This window comes from Anguilla rostrata, chromosome 2 (genome assembly GCF_018555375.3).
Source record: "Anguilla rostrata isolate EN2019 chromosome 2, ASM1855537v3, whole genome shotgun sequence".
NCBI lineage: Eukaryota > Metazoa > Chordata > Actinopteri > Anguilliformes > Anguillidae > Anguilla > Anguilla rostrata.
This window is the reverse complement of record NC_057934.1, coordinates 3,031,478-3,056,770: the sequence shown is the minus strand read 5'-3', so window position 1 is coordinate 3,056,770 and position 25,293 is coordinate 3,031,478. Positions and strand designations below refer to the sequence as shown.

Here is a 25,293-nt window from a genome sequence, read left to right as displayed (position 1 = left end):
GGCATTGTCCCAGGGATTTAGACAGCGACTGAGCAGCTGCAGCGAACTCTGCGCGTTTCAGACTTCGGCACGCAGAGAAGTCACAGCGCAAACGGAAGCTCACACGCACGAACGTGTCCGTCCGCACGGAAGGCAACAGATTCAAAATGTGGGGAAAAAAACTACGTCTTAATTTACACGAATCACACGCCCTAAAGTTTGGTCAGGAGTGCTGGGGCCTGTCAAGCAGCTTGACGATTCTCAGGGTTTGTCACTGAAACTTATAAACTTGAGGTCTTACGCTGTAGAAGACTAGAAGATTATAGAGCGCCAAAGAGCCATGGTACCTCCCTAAAAGAGCGGCAGAATAATAGTATAATATCACATCTAAGTATAAAATCACATCTAAAACATGAACTGATTCGAGATCAACGTGAATTGACAGGCTACGTATTTTGAGGTGGCACATAGCATTTCAGAATGAAGACTTTGAAAAGGCCGTCCTTTCCAGACGAACAGACTGCACGGATCTGTTTTTCCTCAAACCCCCAGTTGCCGGCTTCACATATGAAGCTATGTTTCTCCCAACAACAAAAAGTTGGCCTCCAATAACCTGTTTAGACCTCCTAACAGGAAGTAACAACGGAAGGAATGACAGACTCCTGGAACAAACGGAAGAAACGAGGTGCTGCATTGGTAACACAATGGATGCCAGTTCCTAAAACAAGGCCTATGCCTAAGGGCGACTTAAATGCAAAAAGTTTTGAATTTGAAGGCTGTTCGGAGTGGGTGGTGTCGTATAACGGTTTGGGAGTCGGGCTTGTGACTCAGAGGTTGCGGGTTTGATTCCCAGCTGGGGTACTGCCGCTGTACCCTTGAGCGAGGAACTTAACCTGAATTGCTTCAGTTAGTATCCAGCTCTATAAATGTATTGTAGGCAAAAAAAAAAAAAATTATAATAATCTCTGTGAGTGTCTTTGAATAAGAGCTTCTGCTAAATGCTGAAACGTATTGAAGCAGCCAAGACATTTCTTTATTTCAGCTGTAAGCTGCATTGCTGTTTAAAAGCTGCCCATGGCATGCTATTGCTCTTTACTTGCATTGTACCAAGAGGGCTGGGCCCCAGCTCCCACCATGCTTACACTGTCCCAAAATGAAGTAAAGAAAAATAAATTAAAATAAAAAACCCAAAACTAATAATTCTCAATTGTATATGTGAAACAAACAGGCATTGGAGACGTTCTACAATGTCAGGACCACAGATGTTGGGACTGTTGACTGTAAACTCTGTAAACTGACTGTAAAAATGGTAGGACTGTCCAATCAAAACAAATTTGTCAACAGAAGACACACTCTTCATTTTTAAAATAAACTTTGAGATTGACCAATCAACAGGGATTCATGTCTTGCATAAACACAAGAAAGTGTGGCACATTGGCAGGGCTTTTCTCCCAAAGAAAACATACTGGATTACAGATTACCAATAGCATTTACACTTTAGAATATTCAATGAAAGAACTACTCAATGACCATTCTCTACAACTCGCCTAATGGACACAGTAGCCATTGAACAGCGTTTGATTTATTTATAAAAAGAAATATCATGCTTTTTGCCCCCAGTTTATCTCCCTGGTCAACTCCAAAGTTTATCTTCTCCGGAACGAGAAGAGGAAACCAAGATATTATTTCCAGACAAAAACAAAAAAGCATTGCTTCAATTGATCCTTTCAAAAAAAAAAAAAAAAAAAAAAAAAAAAAATATATATATATATATATATATATATATATGAAGTCTTTCCAGAATAGAGGGAAATGGCAGAGATCAAGTTAACTTTTGTGTGGAGTCACTTTGTATTACGCTCGAGTATGGGGGGACGGAAAGTGAGTTATAAATAAAGCATTTGGAGTGTTGATGGCATTAAGACGTGATGAATGAGGCGGAGTCACGTGGGCACGGAGCGATCTTTTTTTCAGCCTGTCTGTTCAGGTTAAACATAAATCAACCGCTCGCATTGTCTGCGCCGCCGAAGCTCTCGGCCCTGCTGAAAGAGAAGAGTAATGCTATCGGTACGATGCAAAAAGCAGCCGAAGACACAGTCGTCAGAGAACTGGAGTGTCACAGTCTATGTCTATGGTGGGATTGTCATTGCCTTCTTCTCGCTTTGTGGGTTGGCCTCAATTGTGACAGAGGCGGTCTAAGCAACTGTCACTTTTTTCAAATATAGAAATGCAGAGTATTGACATCGGCCAGCTCTGAAATTAAACAACGGTAGTGTACGACCAACAAACCAAATGAACACTTTCTTAAATTCATCATTCAAAATGGAGACAAGCCCAGGGGCTGTGATATAACTCAGTGTGGCTCACACTTAGTTCCAGTGCCTGATATTTTGTAATTCCTAGCCTGATCTCGAGTTTGAATACTGGATCTATTTTCAGTTTTGATTCTTGGGTTTGTCTTCAGGATACAAATCTAGGTTAAGTGGAGCACTTATTTAATATTTAGACTACAGTTCAGAGGGTGTATTTGCGATGAATTTTTCTGGGCATTATTCTGTGGGAACTACAAACAGGATGGAAATTCAAGGTTGCTGTGTTTAATTTCAGATTCAGCTATTCTTCAATACCTTGGCCCGAAATTCCGCTACCTGTACCATCTTGAGTTAGATTAATATAATCTCTGATTGTCAGCCATTTGCAGAAATCACTCCATTAAGGCACATTGTTCCATTTCTCATCTGTCAAATGGGCGTATTGCAGATTTCATGGGTTGTCTTTACCATGCACTGCGAGGACCTTTTCTTCTCTAGTCTCATAATCCAGATTTCACGGCGAGAGCACCGTCATCATCATCATCATCATCATCTTCTTCTCTTGCGTTTCAGATGGTCGAGATCTAATTTGCGGTCCGCATGTCCAGGCCCCAGAGCCCCTTGACAAATGTTCTTTGTCCTTTTCAAACCGTCAATTAAATATTCCTCATGTAATTCTATCATGACCAAACCCCCCCTACTGCCACTGGGGTCAAGTACTATTAATGATCTGATGTGACCTCCGTGTCTATTTACATCCCCAGGAACTTGGAAAGATGCCCAAATTGTTTGGATTAGCCCTTGGCTGACACCACATTTGCATGCAGTGTCCTGCCCCCTCCATATCGAGCACTGTCATCACGGTGGGTCTACCCTAAAGCACTGAATGCGAATGTCTGATCGTACCAGTGCTTTCATTCCCTGCCGCACACGGTGGAGTGGCACATGGAAGCGTTTGAAATCTCAAAACCCATCTGCGATAAAGTTGGACAGGCTTTCCAACACATAAGGTTCCTTTCCCATTCTTTGTTTCTTTAAAAAAAATATCTTTTATGAATCACAAAACAACTACTGTATTAAAACACACCTCTGCACTGAAACCATTAAAGAAAATTCCACAAGCATGGTGATTAAAACGCTCACGGAATTACGTGACCAGAGCTAACATCGATACTTATTTTACGTTTGCAACTGCAGGACGAACGCAGTTACCGTATCTCTGGATTTCCGAACGCTTACGTTAGCGCTGCACGCGTTCCATCCCTCCCCAGCCTCGACAGCCGTAGCGCTGACACGAGCGCCTCCGAACGGATTATATTTCACTCTGACGGATCTTCCCCCGGTCGGCTCGGTCTTGAAGGGAGCCACACAGACCCATACATCAATTAGCTGAGTAATGGATGTGGGGCGGCGACGGGCGGGAGTGTGCGGGAGGAACGGGACCCGATCTTTTCCCCCGAAAACTGAGCCGGGGCATCAAAGGATGTTTGAGTCTCATTTCGAGGTCCAGGGACAGATGACGGAGCGACCTGTGGGCCTGGCCACAGGGCTGCTCGTATTAAATGCACTGGAATGGTAATCTGACATAGTTTTTTAATTTAATATAAACACTACTATAAACACGTTGGTACATATAGCGGGGCTGATGTTCAACTCTAATTGGCACCACAGAACCATTTTCCCACTCTGGTGCTCTTGAAATGATGATGATGATGATGGGTCTATGAGATAACCTCCCTCATAGAACTCCAGGAAAGCATTTGATAGAGCCTAATAAAGTAATCTTTAAGGAGCCACCTACTTTGTTCAAACTAGTACAGGGAAGAATATTCTTTCCATTCAAACTACTGATAATATTTCTATTCCCATTTTTTGAATTTATTCATCTAGCAAACACTCTTACTGCATTACAAACATAGCGCATACAATACGTTTTGATGAACAATAGTATCGATATAGAATTAGACACAATATCAAAACTAAATATCACTGTGAAGAACACTGTATCAGACATATCATCATGCATAAGAGCTGTACTGAATGAGCCAATCTGTAGCAATGAGCTGTAAGTTTAAATACAAAGAGTACTAGAAATACTAGAGCGGCTAAAAATCAGCCAATCGCAGACCAGTAGCAGGAGAAAGATAAAGGTATGTGTCGGAAGACCCAAGGAACAAGTTTTGACGAACATGGTTTTCTCTGTTTCAAGGAAGGGGCCACTGAACTCCGATGTATTGACTGCAGTTAGAAACTCATTCCACCACTAGGGGGCAGTAGTCGCGAAAAAGCCCTGTCCCAAAACGCGCATCTCCAACAGGTTGAAGCTGCTAGCCAGTCTGAGGTCGCAGAATGCAGCGGTTTGACGGGGGTGCGTGGTTTGACGACAGCTTTTAGGAATGCAAGAGCTGCCTCTCTCAATGCCCCAGAGACCAGGACCAGAGTTTGAAACAGAATCCAAGCCGTGACTGGCAACCAACGCAGGAGGCCCAGTAGAGAGGAAGGCACGTTGTTGGCAGGTTGAGCCATGTTAAGTCAAGCAGTGAGTAGAAGCGAGATGTGAATATTTTAGTAGATTGTCCAGCGTCAGCGTTTTGAATAGGCAGGGGAGAGAGGCCTGGTGGTGTAGAGGCGTAATTATCCAGACGGGCATGAAGAAACGCCTGAGCAGGAGAAAAACTGAGCGGAAAGAGGAAGTAAAAAATAAAAAGACAAAAAAAAAAAAACAAAACAAGTGGGAGGACAGATCAGGTTATTTGGGGTTTGATACAGGCAGCAGCTGTATTGGCATACATCTGAAATGGTTTTTCGCGACCTGTCCAGGGTACATTCCTGCCTCTTGCCCAATGGGAAAGACTCCAGCCCCCCCCCGCCCCATGACCCTGACCCAAAAAAAGCAGGTTAGATAATGGATGGATGGATAGATGGATGGATTGGCACACAGTGTGGCTGGACCAGCAGACAGGAATTGGACAATAGCCCATATCAGAACAGTCAAGTTGAGCACACAAAGTACCATCTAATGATGAGTGATATGCTTTTTTGTCATTAATCCTTGGCACACCCTTGTGATAAATGTTTCTTTATTTTTTTTATGTCAATTACGCAGCCCATAAACTGCACGAAATCAGACAAAAGCAATTGAAAAATCCTAATCATAATGGCAAAATGTCTGGTCTTAACATGGGAAGGGAGTGCATCTTGTCAGGTCAATAATATTTTCACACCTGTCAAGTATTCAATCAAATGCCAGAGTTAAATACACAAGGGGATTGGAGGCTAGGGGCATGACAACATGGATACAACATTGTGTCAACGTTCTGTTTATTATATTTATTTTGGCATTATTCATGCTGAACTCGTCCATTAAGGTAAATTAACATAATTAAGAATATTAATGAAAGCCACGCTTATGTAGTGCCGGCCCAAATGATGAGGCACATATTCAGACTGCAAAGTAAAATGGCTTTGAGTGAAATGCACTGATCAAGCCAGAGCCTATTTCCGATTGGTCCACTGATATTCACGTTCACATACTCAGTGGAGGGGCGGCTCTTATTGGTCAGTTCTTTTCACATAACACTTCCTGCGTTTCGAGCCATTTAGCTTTCCATAGACAGCCTGCATTTACAATAATCCATCCAGACATCCATCCATCCATCCATTTTCTAAACCACTTATTCCTAGTCAGGGTTGTGCTGGGGCTGGAGCCTATCCCAGCATGCATTGGGCAAGAGGCAGGAATATACCCTGGACAGATCACTAATCCATTGCAGGGCCACTTACAATAGTCCTCCAGAAAAACAACATCATTTTTGGAGGTTTGGCAAAATTATACTGCAGGGAGTCCGGTCTTTTATTTTCTGCCCTGTGACTTTCAGGGCTTTTAATTTGACAGGTTTGTTCTAGGATCCAAGATTTGTGACACACATAATGTAGAAAAAGAACAAGCAAAGCAAAGCAAAAAAAAAAAAAATGATGTCTCATCTTTTTCAATGCTAAATATCAAACTATCACTATGCCTCATATAAAAATAGCATTTCCAACACAATCCCATTCAGCTATATAGTATTTTTAATAGGTCTAAAAAAGAAAAAAAATACAAAAAAATGCGTAAGGTTAAACTTCATTAGTGTCACACGGTCCACAAAAGGCCTATATTTTTAAGAAAATAAAACGCTTTTTTAAACTCTTCTTCTTCCTGTTTACGCCCTGAAAAGTAAGCTCCTCCATTTTCTCTACCCGGCTCGCGCCCCACTTATCAAAATGCATCCTCGGCTGTCTCTGTGTCTATGATAGGACAGAGATAACAAGTAGCTCCCAGTCAAACGGTATACTTATCACCGCTCAAAATCTGACAGCGGTTTTTCTAATGTCACAGCTTATGGACTTCCCCGGGCGCAAGAGGGGAGGCTGGAAGAAGAGAGACCCGAGAAGAAATATGGAGAAAACAAACTGCCGAATACACCCCAGGAGAAGCACCGTGACACGAGCCCAGCCAGTCGCCGTAAAGAGAGCGCCCGATCGCTCTCTCTCTCTCTCTCTCTCTCTCCCTCCATTCCTCTCTCTCTCTTTCTCTCTCCCACCCCCTCCATCCCTCCCTCTCTCTCTTCCCTCCTCTCCTCCTCCCTCCCTCTCTCCCTTTCTCCCTCTTTCTCTCTCTCTCTCCCTCCCCCTCTCTCTCCCTCTTTTTTATATTTCTCTTATATTTTTATTATGAAGGGATGCCGTTTTCTTGCCTCTGCTGAACAGTATATCTTTTTTTTTTTTAAATCGATATAACCCTCCCATTACCAATTTTGGGGATTTGTGATGTGTCCTTTTGTGACCCTGCAAACACAGAGATGCACGCACACACACCACTCTCTCTACATCACTATATATTATAAATATATACATTTGCAGGCTATATTTTGGCTGCAATGGAATTGTATATTTTGTATGGACAATTTCAATAATTTCATAACAAACTTTTTTTCTGCTGTTGTTGAAAAAGGGACATGGAGTTGGGGTGAGCATACTAAGCTCCACCTAACCCCAACCCTCCAGCTAAAACAAAATGATTAATTCATATAAGCTGTTAATTTACCTTCATTCTCACTACACACCTTCTGCATAGTGTAAATGCTCATTGGTCTTACGAATACCAGCAGTAGCGTGTATGGATGAATGGTCTCGGAAAGCACTGAGTAGCACAAAGCCCCTAAACACAGATAAGTTCAGTTCCTTTTGCTAAGCCTGTCCCTATTTGACTTTTTCCCCTCCACTACGCATGTGCTGATATATTCAGAATGGAGAGAAGGGAGCTGAATCAGAAGGGAGTTGAATCAGAAGGGAGCTGAATCTGAAGGGAGCTGAATCAGAAGGGAGTTGAATCAGAAGGGAGATGAATCAGAAGGGAGCTGAATCAGTAGGAAGCTGAATCAGAAGGGAGATGAATCAGAAGGGAGCTGAATCAGTAGGAAGCTGAATCAGAAGGGAGATGAATCAGAAGGGAGCTGAATCAGAAGGGAGATGAATCAGAAGGGAGCTGAATCAGGTGACAGTGAAAGCTGTGATGCTCCATGTTAGCCATGCCCACCCTGAGTGCATGTCCCTAATAAACATCAGTTACAGGACCTGGCTGGGCACCATTTTGAATGCTGCAACTACAAAAAAAGTTATACTCTCGTAGTGAGACTTAAAATCTTATTTCTTTCTCACAAATAGAATATATTAGCTTGTTAGCTAAGTTATTTTTTGCTTGACAAGTGAAATTGTCTCACCTCGTTGGCAAATATTGAAATGAGTCAAATTTATATCTCATCCCATTGGCAATCTTTTTGTCTTATTTAGCTAAAAAGTGACAGAAATACGATTTAAATAAGACTACATATACGACTAGAGTGCTTATTAAGATTTTGACTTATTTTTTTGTTTTTTTCAGTGAACACTGTGCTTTAAAATGAATTAAATTTTTATTTGTTTAGTACTACATGCAGTACTGTGTGCTGCAACAATATTTGGTCGCGGAACTATCCGTGGGCCTGGAACTACAGTGTCCAAACTTGAGTGGATGTATCTGTAGTTTCGCCCTCTTCTGATGTTGGACTATGACAGACCAGATGGGAAATCAAATCCCGATGAATTAATATTTAACAGCGGGAATTTAGGAAGTCAGAAATGACTAACATCAGCTCTTTTGCAAGAAAGTTATTGTACAGGGATCTGCAGCCTAATTTAAATCTAAAAGTTGTAAACCATCGATTTATTACCTCATTTCCCGAGCAGTGTGTTGGCAAGCCTCGTCCAAATTTGGCTCATTCTGGCCCCTTTGTTTTCATCAAAGTTTACTTAACTTTCCGCCCCCCCACCACACACACTGGCGTACAATAAAATGAGCCTCTCCAAATGACAAATAAAACTGCTTGAAATTATAAGCGTTTATGTTCACACGACGTAGCGAGAGGGCTAATTTGAGTTGAGTTATTGTTCCCCCTTGTAAATTCACGGAGTGTGAGTTGATTATCTCTCATTTGATAATATTTAACTGGGTTCCTACTGATACTTCGACTAAGATATTCCTCCCAAACTGTGAATCAATTCTGCTGAATTATTAACAAAAAAAAAACAAAAAAAAAAAACATTTTGCCCAGACGCCGTTACTACGACAATAGTTGTCACGCCAAATATCCTTCCCTTTTTGATGAATTGCCGAATCTGCATTTGTATGTGCGGCAGCGACATTCACCGACACTCCCAGTGGAAAATGAAATTATTCAATAAGCACTCAGAGTGCGAGTAATTAACAAAAAAATTGTCATAAGGACAAAGTACGCAGCTGCTTGTTATTGATGACTCGATCCCTCTGACAGAAACGTGTTGCACCAGGCGCTGCAATTTAAATAATCTGTAGTTTCTGTTCTTTTTCTTTTTTTTATTTCTGCTTAAGAAAAAAGGAAACAATCCAGGCAGAAAACTAATTGTCAGTATGGGTGATATCTAAAATTAGCAGGACAAAACATAAATAAATAAATAATAATGAAACGCACAAACAAACACACACACACACGCACACACTCACACACACACACACACACACACATGCCTGCACACACACACACACACACACACACAAAGAAAAGAGGGTGGGATTCACAAAGCGTCCCTGAAACAAGCAGCGTATCCAGAGGGGAGACGGGCAGGTGCTTCTATCAATCACAGGTGAGGAGGTGAGTACAGAGTGACGGATGTGGACTGTCTCAGGAACTGAACGCGTCCCTCTAACATTATAATTAGCCCTTCCCCTTTAACGTGATTCATTAATGAGCATCCCCACCCCCTCACCACACACACACACACACACACACACACACACACTCACGCATCCCTCAAACATTATAATTAGCCCTTCCCCTTTAACGTGAGTCATTAATGAACATCCCCACCCCCTCACCACACACACACACACACACCCACACACACACACCTCACGCATGCCCTCAACACATCAGTTAGCCCTTCCCTTTACGTGATCATATGACATCCACCACACCCCCACCAGCACACACATCCACATCACCACTACACGTACACACACACACCACAACAACACACATCACACACACACTCACAATACATGCCACCACAGTCTCAGTCTCTCAGTTCTCAGTCACATGACAGCCCACGAGCACCAATTCACAGGGCACCATGTCCTATGCACCCACTCTCGACTCTTATCACCACAGCACACACACACACCCCCCCCCCCCCCTTACATCTACTCTTTTCTCTATTCTCCTGCAGCAGTGACAGGCTGTGGTGGACGCTCTCTAAGTCTTAAGCAGGCTCTCTCTCTCTCTCTCTCTCTCTCTCTCCTCTCTCTCTCTCTCTCTCTCTCTCTCTCCTCTGCTCGCCCGGAGAGCTCTCCTCACCTGACTGGCTGCAGTGCTGTAGTGAAATCCACAGCAGACACTGAAGGGAGCTCTATCCGCCCCAGATTAATGAGCTGACCTCTTTGTGTCAGTCGCCATTTGCAAGCACAGCCTCTTCTCCTGTACTGTAGGTGTGGTTCGCGTCCGTGTGTGTGTCAGAGAGCGTGTGTGTGGATATGTGTGTGTGTGTGCGTGTGTGAGTGTGGATATGTGTATGTGTGGTGTGTTGGGTTTGCTGAAGAGTGGTGTGCAGAGTGACTGTGTTCTGGTGTGTGTGTGAAGAGGTGTGTAGGAACAGTGGGTGGTTGTGGGTTTACCTGTGTACTGATGTGTGTGTGTGTGGATATCAGCTTGTGTGTGTAGCGTGTTGGATATGATATGCTTTGTGCTGTCCATTGTGTGTGTGTGAGGATATGTGTGTGTTGCGCGGAGTGTTTCTTGTTGTGCATACAGTTAGTCTTGAGCGGACTTTGACGAGGTCATCAATGACGCTCCTGAGTCATGAAGAATGAAAGATCTGAAGACAATGAGACCAACATGGTTCTTCACGAGCAACCGAGAACAATGAAGGCAAAAACTTCTGCTATAATACTCGCATGCATCAGTGGCAAAGGCCAAAGGCAACTGGAAACACGGGATGCCAGGCCTTTGTTTTTTATCTCTCAGATTCCAGCAGGAACCTAACGCTAAATTATTTTGCAGGGATTCAATCGACATTCGCCCTGAAATCCGACTAACAATTAAAAGGTAAATTTATTCTTTTAAGTACAGTTTTTGAGCTCAGCGTTCGGTGAGTTCGGCGATCATTAAAAACTGAGCAGACAAAACTTGCGGACGAATGTTGACTGAAATACAGGCCGTTAAGTTCAGTGCACGGACCCGAAAGGGTTAAAACACTGCACTTGTCCTCAGTTCTGCAAATCTGTGCGGTTTTGTGGTGCAAACATATGGGAACATCGGTAGGGAAAGTATCCTGTCTTCATCAGGCAACTACTGCTTTCCCACTGTCAACACTGGAAAAGAAGCGTTTCTTGTTATTCCTAAAAGAACGGTTCACTTCCTTGAGATTGAAACCTTTCCAACCCCCCCCCCCCCCCATTAAAAGCAGCACAGGGGGCTCTGGAGCAGAAAAGGCAGAAATCACCACAGCCCAGGTTAAACCACCGGCCCACAGCCCGGGCCGCGCCACAACGGCGAGTCAAACTAATTAACTATTTGCACGGGGAAGAGTTAAATAATTAAACGCTGTCAGAGCGGGCCTCGGTTGTCGCCCCAGACGCCGACGCCAGCTTTCAATTAGCCCGGCCCCCGTCCTCTCTCGGGGAGACCAGAGACGGGGAACGTCAGCCAGGCTGAGGATTCGGGGGGGGGGGAAGATGTACGATTTGGCGGCCCGACGCACGCATTGAGCAGATGTTACTGCCTATTGAGCTGTTAATTTAACGGGAGTTTATTGAATAGTAATTAGGCGGAGACCCGCTTTCCATAATGGAGAGAGCGGGACGGGCCGCCGCCACAGACTCCCGAGGTCCGCTAGCCGGATCCGCTACCTCACGCCCCTCCCTCCTGCCCAGAGATGCCGAAACGCGGGTGGGGATTTCCGCTAGGACGGCCCGTTCGGATGACTTGGAGAAGAAAAAAAAAAAAGTTAGTCACTTAAATAAGATCAGAAAACTTCTTTGGTTTCTGCGTTGCTTTCCTGTTTGTTTTCGTTTGCCCCGGTTCTCAGACTTTTTTTTTTTTTCCCAGTGCAACGTTGTTACCACTTAAACTAGATGAGCTCAATTCGTCTATTGAATCGAGAACGCTCGGAGTTTATTAATGAACGAGTTTAATCTCATTTGTAGGCCAATTAATTTGTAATTGAGTTCTCGTAGGGGTAAAAAAAAAAAAAGAAAGTTAAGTTGCGATGGAGCAATTAGATTAAAGAATATTCAAATTTAAATCGACCTTTAATTTTCTTTTCGTTTTTTTTTTTTTTTTGTTGCCTCGATCCTTTCGCCGAAGTTACACAACGGCAAAATAGCTATGCGAGCGCTAGCTGAAAAACATTAATATCGCAGAGCGAAACGAAGCGATCTCCAAGACTACGGGGGCCGCGCGGTCCGCGAAGGCCATCCTTCACCGTCAGTAAATGATTTGTCGCCAATCGGCGGGTTTAATATGAAGCACCTGGTGCTCCAGCTTGGCGGAATATGGCGACTGCCACGTCCGTGGGGCCGACACATACGCCAGCATATGCCGCCATTGTTATGAAAATGGCTCGTGAAGACATTAGCCCCGCTCCCATTCAGCTGTCAGCTCGGACCCCCCGCGGGGAGGGGGGGGGGGGCGAGGGGGGCGGCCCAGGTCAAGTGGGAGCCATTGAGTCGAGTCTCTCCCCCGAGTGTGTCCCCCGCGCAGGAAACAGGAATTAGCCTCATCATGGCGGGGGTTAGCGGCGGGCAAAGACAATAATGACCCCTCGTGTATTCTTAGTTTGATGTCTTTATGAGGCCGGGCGCGTATGAATAAGAAATCGGAATCGGGTCACCTCCCGGATTTGACAAAGAATTTGTTTAACCGATGCTGACACCGTGCCTGTCTGAACACGCAGGCGTTTTGTATTTTTTAATTAAAGATCATGTCTCTCCTTTTTTTCTTTTTCTTTTTTTTTTTTCTGCTGACTGAGCATAATTTTACGGCTAAATTTATTTTTTGTCTGGATACAAACAGTATCACGATGTGGAAAAACTTTTAAGAAATAAAATTAAAGATAAATATATTACTAAATTTCAACAGTTAATAAAAGTGATGATTCAGGTAATTAAAATTTAAAACCTTGCCATTACAAAAAAATATAAAAGTTCATAAAAATATAAAATCATATATATTCTTTTCCAGGTGTGTGGTATAAAAATGGAAAAAAAAAATCTACCCATATAAAGAAACTATTTATAGGATATGTAAATGTTTTAATTGGACAACATTTGAATCAACGCATGTTACCCTTAACCGCGCTGTGTTTCAGATACTGCTCTCCTCGCTTGGCTTGACGATGTGACCCCCCAATTTTCCGTTCCCTTCACAGCAATGACAAATAAAAATCAAAACTTCCCAATTTCATCGCTCTTAAACTCATTTGAAGCGCTTATCTCGCCTGGCCTCTTCATGAATCACTGTTTGAAATAACTGAAAACCTGGGGCGAAAAGCATGGAGCAGGGATCCGACCTTTGACCTTCACATAATTGAAAGAAAAGGTCAATGTTTAGCAGCACAGTTGGTCAGTTGCTTCGCCCTGAAATACAACGTTGTTCCTTTCGAGTGTCTTATTTTCTCCAAAGAGTTTTTCCGAAAATTAGTTTCAGGTTTTATGTTTGCATTAATATGTTTCTGAATGAATAAAAATGTAACTCTTTATGGGGCACCATAATACAGGTCCAATCCATTTTAAAACCCGCTCTCAATATCACCTCATACAATATGATGTATGCTTGCATGTGTACCCACACACAAAAACACACACATAAACACACACACAGTATATATACACACACATGCGCACACACACACAGACACACACACAGACACTCACACATGTACAAACACACAAACACACATGCATACACACACAGACACACACACACACACACACACACACACAGACACATCCGCACACACACAAACATGCATGCACACACACAAATGCAGACACATGAATACACACGCACACACACACACACACACACACAGCGCTACAATAGGGTACAATAAGCCTCATCACAGTGAGGACCTTGCTCTACTGCCCCTTGGTGGTGGGTTATAAAACCCCCTGAGCTCATGAACTTGAGCAAACACATTCAGGTCACATGATGAAACACTTTCAAATAACATTGTGCTGGGTAGTCCCCCCCCCCCTCCCCGATTGTAAATGGTCGAAGTTGAAAGAAATTCTTCACTTTACATATAAGCCCAAGTAAATTATTTAAGTAGCGCAACAGAATTGTCTTAATCATTTATAGGGTTAAATGAGCCTAAACGTTATTGATGGATGTAATTAAACCGGTGCGCAGCCCAATCCCGTGATGAGATTTACGCATTCTTGCTCCGGCGTGAGCAAAGATTCTGGATCAATTCATTTGAAATACTCCCCGCGTTTTTTTTTGTTTTGTTTGTTTTGTTTGTTTTCTTCCCCCAGTGTTTGTAACCTGTGCTGCTCTCTGAAGCTCTGTTTTGTCTGCAAACTGTAAAATGGTTTGATTTTGGATACAATTCACTGCCCGCTGGGTTTAAAACGAAGGGCCAGGGTGAACAAAGGGACAACCTGTGCTGCTTACAGCCCGGCAAAGGCAGCACAGCTTCATTTATACAGCCTTATTAAAAGCTAGCGGGTTTTTTTTTTTAAGCGAATGGCGGGTGCCACGGCCCGATCTTCCGATACATCACGTTATTAAAGGTAATTGCCTTTAATGCCCTGTTGCTACGGGGGGCTCCTGTTGTGCTCCCGAACCAAACCCTGACAATTTTAATCAGACAGGAAATACACCCGCAGGAACTGTGCGCGTTAAGCACAGAGTCACTCCTCCCTGTGCTCAGGGTGTCACCAGCAGCATATTTAAGCCATTTTTTTTCCTGTTCGCGATGAATCCCAGATTAGGTCTTCACCACGGCTGGGTGCTGGATGCTACAGTCATTCATTTAGTTTCTATGCGACTGTCAAACCTGCACTGAAGTGGCGCTTATTTTGATATGACACACATACTAGGTGATCGAAAAGTGGGCCCCAGACCATTTGGCATTGGACCGAATTCTCAGACGGCCAGTCTGAATCTGAACATAGGGGGGTTTTTTTTTGCTTGTGTGTTTTTCTAATATTTTAACAGACACCTAGGGACTGCGGACCATTTAGTGACACTACGAGGAACCAATTCTGTTAAAATACACAGTCAGTCACGTGACATTGGTATTGGCCGGGCACATTTGTAGAATTTTTATCTGGTGGCGTGTAAATCCTTAAATGGTGAGTAGATCTGTTAAGGATCCACAAACAGGACCCAATCAGCTAATTGGCTGGGGTTCATATGGAATGGCCAGGAATACAGCGCCGAAATAGTCTGATCACTATCGTGAAAAAAGGCTACAAAAAACATAACAGAAAAAAAAAAACCTATGGATTTTACAAGGACACAATCAGGAAATTGATATGTTCGACAATACTGTCGTCTCAAAACCGTCTTCATTTTTTGAAATTGGATGTCAGTTTCCCCTACATCAACTCCCGGGAAAATCTAACCGTTTCTTTCAGCAGCAACAACAACAACAAAAAAAAAATTTTATTTATTATTTTTTTTCTTCCAACAAACCACTGGTAATTTATCACCAACACAATATCCACTCCCTAAAAAAGCAGAGGAGCCCCCAGGCGGCCGGGGGGGCAGCCGGTCGGAGAGAAGCCTCCTTCTGCCGTTTAAGCCAAAGCGAGTGAAACAGATATGGGCGGGGGGGGGGGGGGGGGGTGGAGGGGGGGGGGTGTCATCACTGGAAGCCAAGTTTAAGGGGAAACTGCGTTCCATCCCTCTCTGAGAGAGAAAAAAAGAGAGAGAGAGGAAAAAAAAAAACAAAAAAAACAACAGGGCGAGAAATCACTCCCGTTCAGTCAAGGGCGCGAGCACGCGCCCGCTCCCCTTTAAAAACACCCGAGCTCCTCCGGAAAGCACAGAGATTTATTCTGCTGCCAAGCCGGCAGAAAATTGACTTGTTTCATGGAGGCAGGCTATTGACACATTACCAGGAGGAGAGTTAAGAGAGGTAGAGGGGGAGAGAGGGGGGGGTACAGAGAGAGAGGGGGGGGGCAGGGAGAGAGAGAGATGGAGAGAGAGAGGGGCTGAGAGAGGGAGAGATGGAGAGATGGAGAGAGAGGGGCAGAGAGAGGGACAGAGTAAGAGAGAGAGAGAGGGGTACAGAGAGAGAGAAAGAGAGAGAGAGGGGGGCAGAGAGAGGGAGAGCAAAAGAGAGAGAGGTGGAGAGACAGGGACAGAGAGAAAAGGGAGAGAGGGAGAGCAAGACAGAAGGAAAGAGAAAGACAGATATAGAGTGAGAGAGAGAGAGTAGGAGAGTGAGGGGTACAGAAAGAGAGAGATGGAGAGATGGACAGAGAGAAAGAGGGAGAGAAAGACAGAACAAAAGAGGAAGACAAACATGGACTGAGAGAGAGAAAGAAAGAAAGAAAGAGAGAGAGAGAGGGAGAGGCAAGGAGATAATGTAATCAGGAGTGTGGGGAATAGATATAAGTAAAATGGCACAGCTGACATTTATATAAGAGAATATTGATGACATAAGACGAGGTGGCTGCCAGGCTTCTGCTCCTGGAAGCTGTGCTGGGTGTGTTTTCAGTCTAAAAAGACGAGGTCTGCAACAACCACGACTGCTGAGACAAACAAATAAACAAACAAACAGACAGACAGACGAGCAGAAGCAAAAAAAATTAAATCGTTCGACGGAATGTTTCGTTGCCTGTATCACACTGGTCGTAAAACAGACTGTCGGGTTTTTTTTGTTTGACTAGCCGCCCTCCTTCGTGAAGTTCGAATAGAGACTGAGGGGAATTTGACCCCCCGCCCACCCGCCTGCCTCTCTCTGACGGGGTAGGGTGAGTGAGGGTGGGGGGGGGGGGTAAAAGATGGTGATGCGAGCAGGATTTTGTGCTTGTATCAGCACCTGTGCTTTAATGAGTGAGAGGTAGGGGTGGAGGAGAGACAGAGCATAATTTAGCCTCAGCAAAGCTCAAGGCTCATGTCAGCCTCAGACGGAGGACCCTGGATGATCATTTGAAGGGGGAATTCAATCTCCAATCAATGCACAGTGCACCGAATCGGGGTGAATTACAATGGGGGAATGCCTGAGACATAAAATATTTCTCTATCATTTGGCTTGTGTGTGTGTGTGGTGTGGGTATACTTGTGCTAGCCAGCATGTGTGTGTGTATGTATGTATGTATGTATGTATGTGTGTGTGTGTGTCTGTGTGCTTGCCTATGTGTATGTGTGCATGTGTCCATGTTTGTGTGTGTGTATGTGCTTGCCTGCATGTATGTGTGTGCGTGTCCATGCGTGTGTGTGTGTGTGTGTGTGTGTGTGTATATACTTGTGTTTGCTTGCACGTTTGTGTGCCTGTGTGTGTGTGTGTGTGTGTGTGTGTGAGTGAGAATGTGCATGTATATGTTTGGGAAGGGGGTTTGGATTATTCTTGGTGGATTTCTCCACAAAACATATAATATGCATGTATGCCAAAGGTCTTCAGCTTTTAGAAAGGTGCAGGCCATTTTTTGGAAAATTAAATCAAAGAATTATGGAATCAATTGTAGGATTGGATTTCACAATTTACGCATATCAAATATTCTTTATATGCTCAGTACTTTAGTATGAACTTTCAAAACAAGTTAAACCAGAGTTAACCAACAAGGCTTTGAAGCTGAACATTTGGGTTTCTTAGATTTATGGATCACAGTGCAAGCACATAATCTTTGATAAAAGCGGCAACTATCAGCCTAATTTATTCAAAATGCAGGCGGGAATCCTGTTTAGAAGAAACGTAATCGTACACACACCGAGAACAACAGAAGCGTTTAGCCAACAGGACGCTGCTGGACACACCCGCGGACTCGCCGTCATGGCCGACAGATCTACAGATCCGCGCCCGAAGAAGAAAAATAAATTCCAGAAGCGAGAGGAGCGAGTGAGGGTTATTAGCCTTATTGACTGACGCGGGCAAACGAACGTGCCCGAGACCTGCGATGGGCGCGCCTCGCCACTTCTGCGCTGGAGAATATTTAATAAAAACCCACGGCCCGTGTCCAATACCCAGCTGAAAACGAGAAAGAAAAAAAAAAAGAGAAAAAAAAAAAATCTGATAATTCAGTGGAAAGTTGATCAACCCGAAGCAGCGACCATGTTCAGGTATTTACGGACTACGGCTAGGCTGTTTACACACGTCCAAAAATCCATGAATGTAAAATTATGAGATCGGATGTAGACACGATGGGTGAGGCAACTGAGGTGTGAAATCTGATTTTTCAGATCTGAGCAGTTAAGGTATACCGACTTATTTTACACACATGTATGCACTATGAGCAATAACTGTACCAAACCTGAGCTAAACTAAACCGGGTATTTCTGTTAGGCCACACCTGGAAGAAAATAATAAAGCAAAATAAGAAAGAAACAGAACCAAAACAATTCATTTATATTTAATCTGGCCTTGAAAACCACAGACCTTAAAAATGATTATAATGCTGATTTTTACACCTTTATAAAAACATAACCTTCCATTATTAAAGTAAAGCATACACCAAAAAAAATGCATGTTATCACATTATGCTGAAAAGACCGCATAAAATCCTGCTGTTCATTTTCCATATTTTTTTTTTTTTTTTTGAGAAGAAGCTGAACTGCTTGGTACAGGTCTTTACGGGGGGGGTATCACATACGCTTCGGGGTGCGCTCCTGCCCAGCATTTCAAAAAACAACACCGATAAACAAACGGCCTCCACCGGGCCGGACTCACTCAAACGACCCGGCGCTCCCTGGCTGGAGAGCGGGGCCCGGCTCCGGGGCGAACGAGGCGGCGCGGGCCTGACCTTTCCGCTCGGCCCGCTGTAACTCAATCTCCGCCCCGGGGCGTGACACGTTAACCCCTCTGAGCGGGGGAACACGCCGTACTCCGCCCCAAATACAAACACACCTCTAACAGGCACGACCGGACCTTTCCCATACCCCGCGGCTGATTCGTTTCTTTCCTTCTTCTCTCTTTTTTTCTTTTCTCCTGGAGATAACGCAGATTTATCACCTTTTTTTGTTGTTGTTGTATGTTTTGTATGTCTAAATAATTTTCACAGGGCTGGCTGGCAAGCCCAGGTTGAGTTAAAAGAATTAAAGGACTTCCTGTCTACAAGAGTACTGAGTACTCCGGTCAGCCATTTTTATTATTATTTTTTTTTATGAGGCACTCATAGATTTCTGCATGGAACTGAGCTTTTTAAACACATTTCCTCTGCGTATTCATCCAAAAAAAAATAAATAAAAATGAGTTCACGGTGGAGGAAAACCATGGCACAGTAAAATTTCTGACATCGAAGAAACTGAAATCCATATACAGGCTAAGGTTAGCTGCATTAAACACAACCGGTATGATGTGATGTGTAAACGGGTAATTGCGCTGTCAGTAATGCGTTTTCTAGATTAACTGTACGATGAGCCCTGGTTAGACAGCTCTGCGCCAGTTTGTTTGGAGGGTCAAACAGCCTCATCCATTTCCCTCCGGCTGCCATCGATCCTCCAGCAGCTCGAGGCGCTGGAGAAATTCTGTCTCCGCGCTGGATAAAGCGTGCGTTTTATGCGCCGTTCCTTCTCCTCACGCGAACGCACACGAGCAGTCGCAGTCGCAGTCGCAGTCAGTAAACGTCAGGTTTTTTCAGCTCTAACCCCCTCCCCCCCCCCGCCTCCCGCCTCCCGCCTCCCGCCCCCCTCTCCCTTCAAAAAAAGAGAAATGTTAGTATTAAGACACCGCAGAAGCTAATGCAACATTGATTTTCTTTAAACAGCTTGGAGTGCTTTTCCTCAGACACATGCCACGGAATGATAACAGCGGCGCGTTAGTGTTATCCCTTCGCTCACCGAGGAAACGTGTCGCTAAGACGCAGATATCCCTCCTGGGTCGCCCCCAAGTCGCGGAGGACGCTGCCCGTGTTGCATCAGCTGCCGAGCCGAGCGCGATCCCCGACACATGACCTGATCCCCGGTGCTCCCTGAGACACCCGATTCGGGTCAAAACTGGGCCCAGTCGTACGGGGGGGTTTTGGGGGGGTCTCTGAATTTTCACCACGAGATCAAACGTTCTGATGGACCGAAACTGAAACGGATACATTGAACCATCACAGTCCAAATTCCTCCCCTGACCCACCCCTCCACCCCCCATTCCAAAGTCTTTGTTTAGTTTGAGTTTTCGTCAGTGTCACTGAACGGTGGGGATTATGAAATGTGTCAACTGACTGTGATCAGGTGACACCTTCTGATCCATCAATTAGCCTGTGAGACACCTGTGACTGAAATATCTTTCTGGTATTTTGGGGGGAAATCAGGCACTCCCATGAGTCTTTACCTCTGTTACACATACAAGAGATTTTGGTCCTTTCTCTTGACTAGTTCTATGACCTTGACTGTGACCTTCAAAGATCGGAGAGCCACCTTGTCAAGCTAAACTGCCCTGCTCATCACCCCGGAGCCCGTGTGGGCGGGGCTTAGAAGGGCAGTCCTGAGCCACCGTGCCCGTCCGATGCCCATCCAAACAGAAATGTAATCATCAGCGTTTGTTTACGAGCCGGGGGGGGGGGGGGGGGGTGGCGGGTTTCGACAAGCCTCGTTCCTTTGGCCGGAAGCCCTCTGCTAAACAGAGCTCTCGCCAGCGAAGCCGTCCAAAACCAACGAGCGTTTCGAAGCTTCGGCATCGCTGGGTACTGCTCCCGCCCAGCAGAGTCCTGTTACAGGCAAAGGTTCCGAAAAACAGACACCCTCAGCCTGCCCACGATTAAATCCTCACAGTTCATTTAAATTAGAGCCCCGATTAAGCGTCATTAATAAACATTACCAAATAAGTTACATGTCTTGAATGTAAGAATTATTTATTCAGACTGGGCTTTATACATACCAGATATATTTTTGCTTCCTATGTATTTTATACATTCATAGGTCAGTCATTTTAACTTCGTCCTGCAAAGCGGAGGGCAACTGTATCAGAACAGACTGGTTTACGAAGTTTTTCAAGGTCTCATGTGTCCTGTGCTTGTATGTTTGGAGGACGCAGTAAAATATTCAGTGTTGTATCAACTCTTACAGAGTACATATGGTTCCCCACTGGACTTATGTACTCTGTTAGAGTTGAACTAATAATAATCCTGAACCCATCAAAATTTCACATGTTCAACAGGGCTTTTGGAGAATCACAGCGGACCACGTTTACATTTAACATGTGTCAGAGGCACAGACTTAAAAATAGTTAATCTTGCATGTGTGCTGTGGAACAGGTGCAGTGGCACAGCTCTGCTAAGTCTTCTTATTGATACAAAAGCGTGTTCTCAAAAAAGGTCGGGTGCAGCAAGTAAAATTCCCGTGACCTGGTCGTAAACCTCTGGATGTTTGAATTTCACGTTCAGGAGAGATGGAGATCCCTTGTATATGCTGGCATTTAAAATCCTTTGCTATATTTTACTGAGGGGGTCAAAAAGATCGTTTGGCAGTCCTTTCCTGGTCTCGAGAAATGTGCATTTGTTATTTATGGTTTGATCTTTTTTTGTATGATGAACAGTCATCAGTCAATTTATGTCTTTGTATGATTGTCCTAATATGTTTTTACAGAGAAATCCACCAAGACTAATCCACACCCCTTTCCTAAACACACATAACACACACACACACACACACTGCATACACACACACAAACTTTTTGCCATTTACACAATTGATCATTGTGCTGCCATAGCAGGCGGTACTTATCACTTCAAAGCTAGTGGACATGGGTCCGCGCGATAGCTTTCTTTGAAGTCAACGGTCAAACGTCTCTCCGCGCCAAAACCTTTCGCTAACGCTCGCCGGGACACGTTCGCACGTACGCGTTTCTCGATATCGAAATTCCGTCACTCACTTTTACGACCGTACCCCTCTCTCTCAAAGGGGAGCGGGGATTTCGGCAGGGTCCCAGGGTCAATGACACCGGATTCCTAGGATAACACTGCGGCCCCCTGACCGCACGTTAAGCTGGGGGGGGGGTCCTGGGACGTGAGGAAACGGGGAGAAGGTCAGGATCAGAGGGGGAAAAATAACACGCAAACTGAGGCGCTGCGGACGGACAGGTGTGCACCGCCCCGTACCTGCCCCACTTCAGCCTCGCTCTGTTGACCTAGACGACATTCGCACTTCTGCATCCGAAGCTGAAATTTTACTTCTGTCTGTTTAAATAGCTGCAGCTTTAGCTATAATATTGCTGTAGCTGACTTACCTAATATTGCTCATAAGACAGAGAGGCACAGCTACCTCCATGTATAGAGCCCTGTTCTTAATTCTCACAGATATTGTCTGATAAAAGGTTTATGCTGCCGCTGTAAGCTCTAAGGTTGTCTCTTTTCCAGAAATAAAATAAAAAAATATTCAGATTTTGCAGAAACAGAGGGGTGTGTAAAATGACCGATTGTGTAAAGCATTTTTTTTTCTGGGAACCCTAGATGTCTGCGTACTTTAATGTCTGGTGCTCCGTTGCACTGTTTGTTATTCCAAAGCTTTAATATTGTAGGGACTCCTGTCAGGCGGTGCTTCTCAGGCAAGCTTTAGTGGAGGAACCGCTCGCGTTAGGAAACGGCCGAGCATTGGTTCATGTATCCGAGCTGACAGTCAGTCGGTTTCACGCTCGCCTGCACAGATTCAGCGCTGTTATTCTCTCTGATCTGTGCTTTTGTGTACACGCTGTTTCTCCTGTATAAGCTTTTCCTTTCATCGACGCTGATCTCCTAAGCTGTTCGGTAAACTGTTCCCTCCGCCTATTAAGTTCTTCTCTCTCTGCTATTCTTTTGTCTACGGTTACTTTTCCTCCGTCTAATCCAGGATTGCACAATGACGGAAAACCTGTTTCAGGATTTTGTGCCAGCTTCTATTATTAATTATTAAATTTTTAAAAAAGTTATTTATTTTAATTGTCAGATGCTGCAGCAGACACTGCAAATTCCCTTGGTGGAGGCATTGTACTGCGCTGCAACGTGAATGCAGTGTGTACACGCTTGGTGTGTACATCTGCTTAGAAAACTACGCCAGGTTACTTGGCTGGAACAAAAACCAGGAAAACACACCGGCACCCCAGGACTGGAGCTGTGCGCTCCTGATCCGTGCTGCCCATTCATTAACCCCGCTCTTCCATCTGAGCCACTACTCCGTGTCGGGTCTTCTGCATTGCTGATCCCCCTGATCACTGCTGCTTGTCTCCATATGCTGATCTTCGGTCTGCACTGTTCCCAGCTGAGCTGTTCATTCCACTACACTGTTGTCTAAGCCTGGGTTCCTGTCCACACTTCCTCCTCTATCCAAGCAGTTCTTTTTACGTGTTTTTTTATTTATTTTTTTATTTTTTTAAAGCCCGCCTCATTTTTATTCTGTCTCAAGACGTTATCATATGGTAAACTGCTCCCCTTCTGTCTAAAGGAAATGACAGGGAGGAAAAATGACAACATTCGGTAAATGGGGGGGTGGTGGTGATATGGGGGGTTGGGGGGGGGGGGGAAACTCAACTAAAGACCTGCATGAGTAAAATGATGATTTTTAATCTATTCGCGTTTCAGGCCAGTGAAGCTATCTGTTTTGATTTATTCTGTTTTATATCAATCTGATTTCCATTTCAAACCCTAGACGCATGTCACATTGTCATTTTTATTTATTTATTTTTATCTCTAATGCTGGAATGCATTGGGGTTGCTTTGATTATCACATTGTATAATTTATACAAGAAATTTGATCTTTTTATGAATCACTTGAATAAGGTTGCATTTAAGCATACTATAAAGATGTGAACATCTCTTTCATCCTCATAAGAGCTGTGGGTGTGCAATTTAGGAAATATTAAAGAGATGGAATAGCATTATAATTTGTATATTATTCTTCCCCACTCCGTCTGCATGCTTATGCGGCTTGCATCAGGAGCCGATTTTTAATAAACAGCAACTAATATCAGAATGAATCACTTTTGTTTTGAAGGAGGCTGCATTCCGTTCACATTTTTTTCCTGCAAGGAAACTGCAGCAGCCGAAGCCATATTGATAGGCCTTGCCAAAAGCTGAAATATCGAGGCGCTGTTCGTTTAGATGCTTGAAATTGTATAAGAATATTAAATTACTCTCTCCGTACTCCCGGCGAGATGTAGTACGTTATGTTGACAGTTAAGTTGTCAGTTGGCGGTCCGTGTTGGATACGTTCTAAAAAAAAATCTCTGTATTTATTTTATTGTCATGCGCTCGGACCCCTGAATAAATCTTCCGTCCGACAACGTGGAAACTTCCACGAAGCTGTCACAACCGAGGGTACCCGTAGCCCAGCTCCTTCGTTCGCCCGAGTAACAGACCCGGTTATGACTGCGTTTATTTGTGCGTTTTAATAAACGCGTTCATGCGTCTGGCGGTAATTGGGACAAAGTTATGGAGCCGCTCGGGGCCTTCCCGGCCGCCCAGGACGTTACTCCGCTCAACAGACTTCCCGCTCTGTGATGCAATAACGTTTGACTTTTCTTGAGGGTCATTCAGGAGAGAGCCATTAATCACTCCAACATCAGTCACTTCTCCTCCGACGCCGGAATGATCCAAACAGATTCAGAGAGATGCGCGGGGCGCCGGGAGAGCAGCCCGTGTTCCTGAATCACATCCTCGGCTGTGGCTATTAACATTAACATTAAATAACAACAAGTTATTTAATGTTAATAGCGTTATTTAATAATGTTATTTATTAGGGAGGCGGGCCATGACTTTGGTGGCCCAGTACGGCCTGTACACACAGTGGCGTAGAAAATACACTGGGTAGACCCGTCTTGAAAGACACCTGTCTTGAGGAGCTCGTGGAGGGAACATTTTCCCGTTGAGTAACAACTGACCAACCTGGCCTTCTACTAAGGGTACGAGTGCACCTCAAACCTACACAACTTTTTTTTTTTTTTTTTGTTTACATAGCATTTACATTGCATCCATTTACACAGCTGGATATATACTGAATGCAATTCAGGCTAAGTACCTTGCTCAGGGGTACAACGGCAGTGTCCTACCTGGGAATCGAACCTACGACCTTCAGGTTACGAGACCGACTCCTTACCCATTACACCACACTGCCGCCCCTGCTTTCCGGCTGCGAGCGGCAGACGGCTCAGACGCGCGGGTTTTTCAGATCCTCGCCCCCCCGTCCCAGCGCCAGGCTCATTTCGGGCGATCCCCCTCCTTCCCCGCCCTCCCGGCGTTTCTCCGTGGAAAGGAGAGGCGAGGCGAGAGTGGCATCAGAAGCCTAATTTTTCGCCCAAACGTTATTAAACAGTCGAGGGA

The 25,293-nt window shown here is 44.5% G+C and overlaps 1 protein-coding gene across 20 annotated transcripts in view; it reads right to left on the bottom strand.

Moving 5' to 3' along the window:
* Positions 1–25,293, bottom strand: part of LOC135243619 (T-cell leukemia homeobox protein 1-like) — a 96,666-nt gene that overhangs the window by 29,309 nt on the left and 42,064 nt on the right. The window contains exon 4 of one of the 20 annotated variants that reach the window (XR_010326715.1): positions 3,962–4,967. The exons of the other annotated variants lie outside the window; for them this stretch is intronic. The gene's annotated coding sequence lies outside the window, so the exon portion shown is untranslated. Of the gene's footprint in view, positions 1–3,961; positions 4,968–25,293 lie in introns of those variants that run through there. 20 annotated transcript variants of the gene reach the window in all.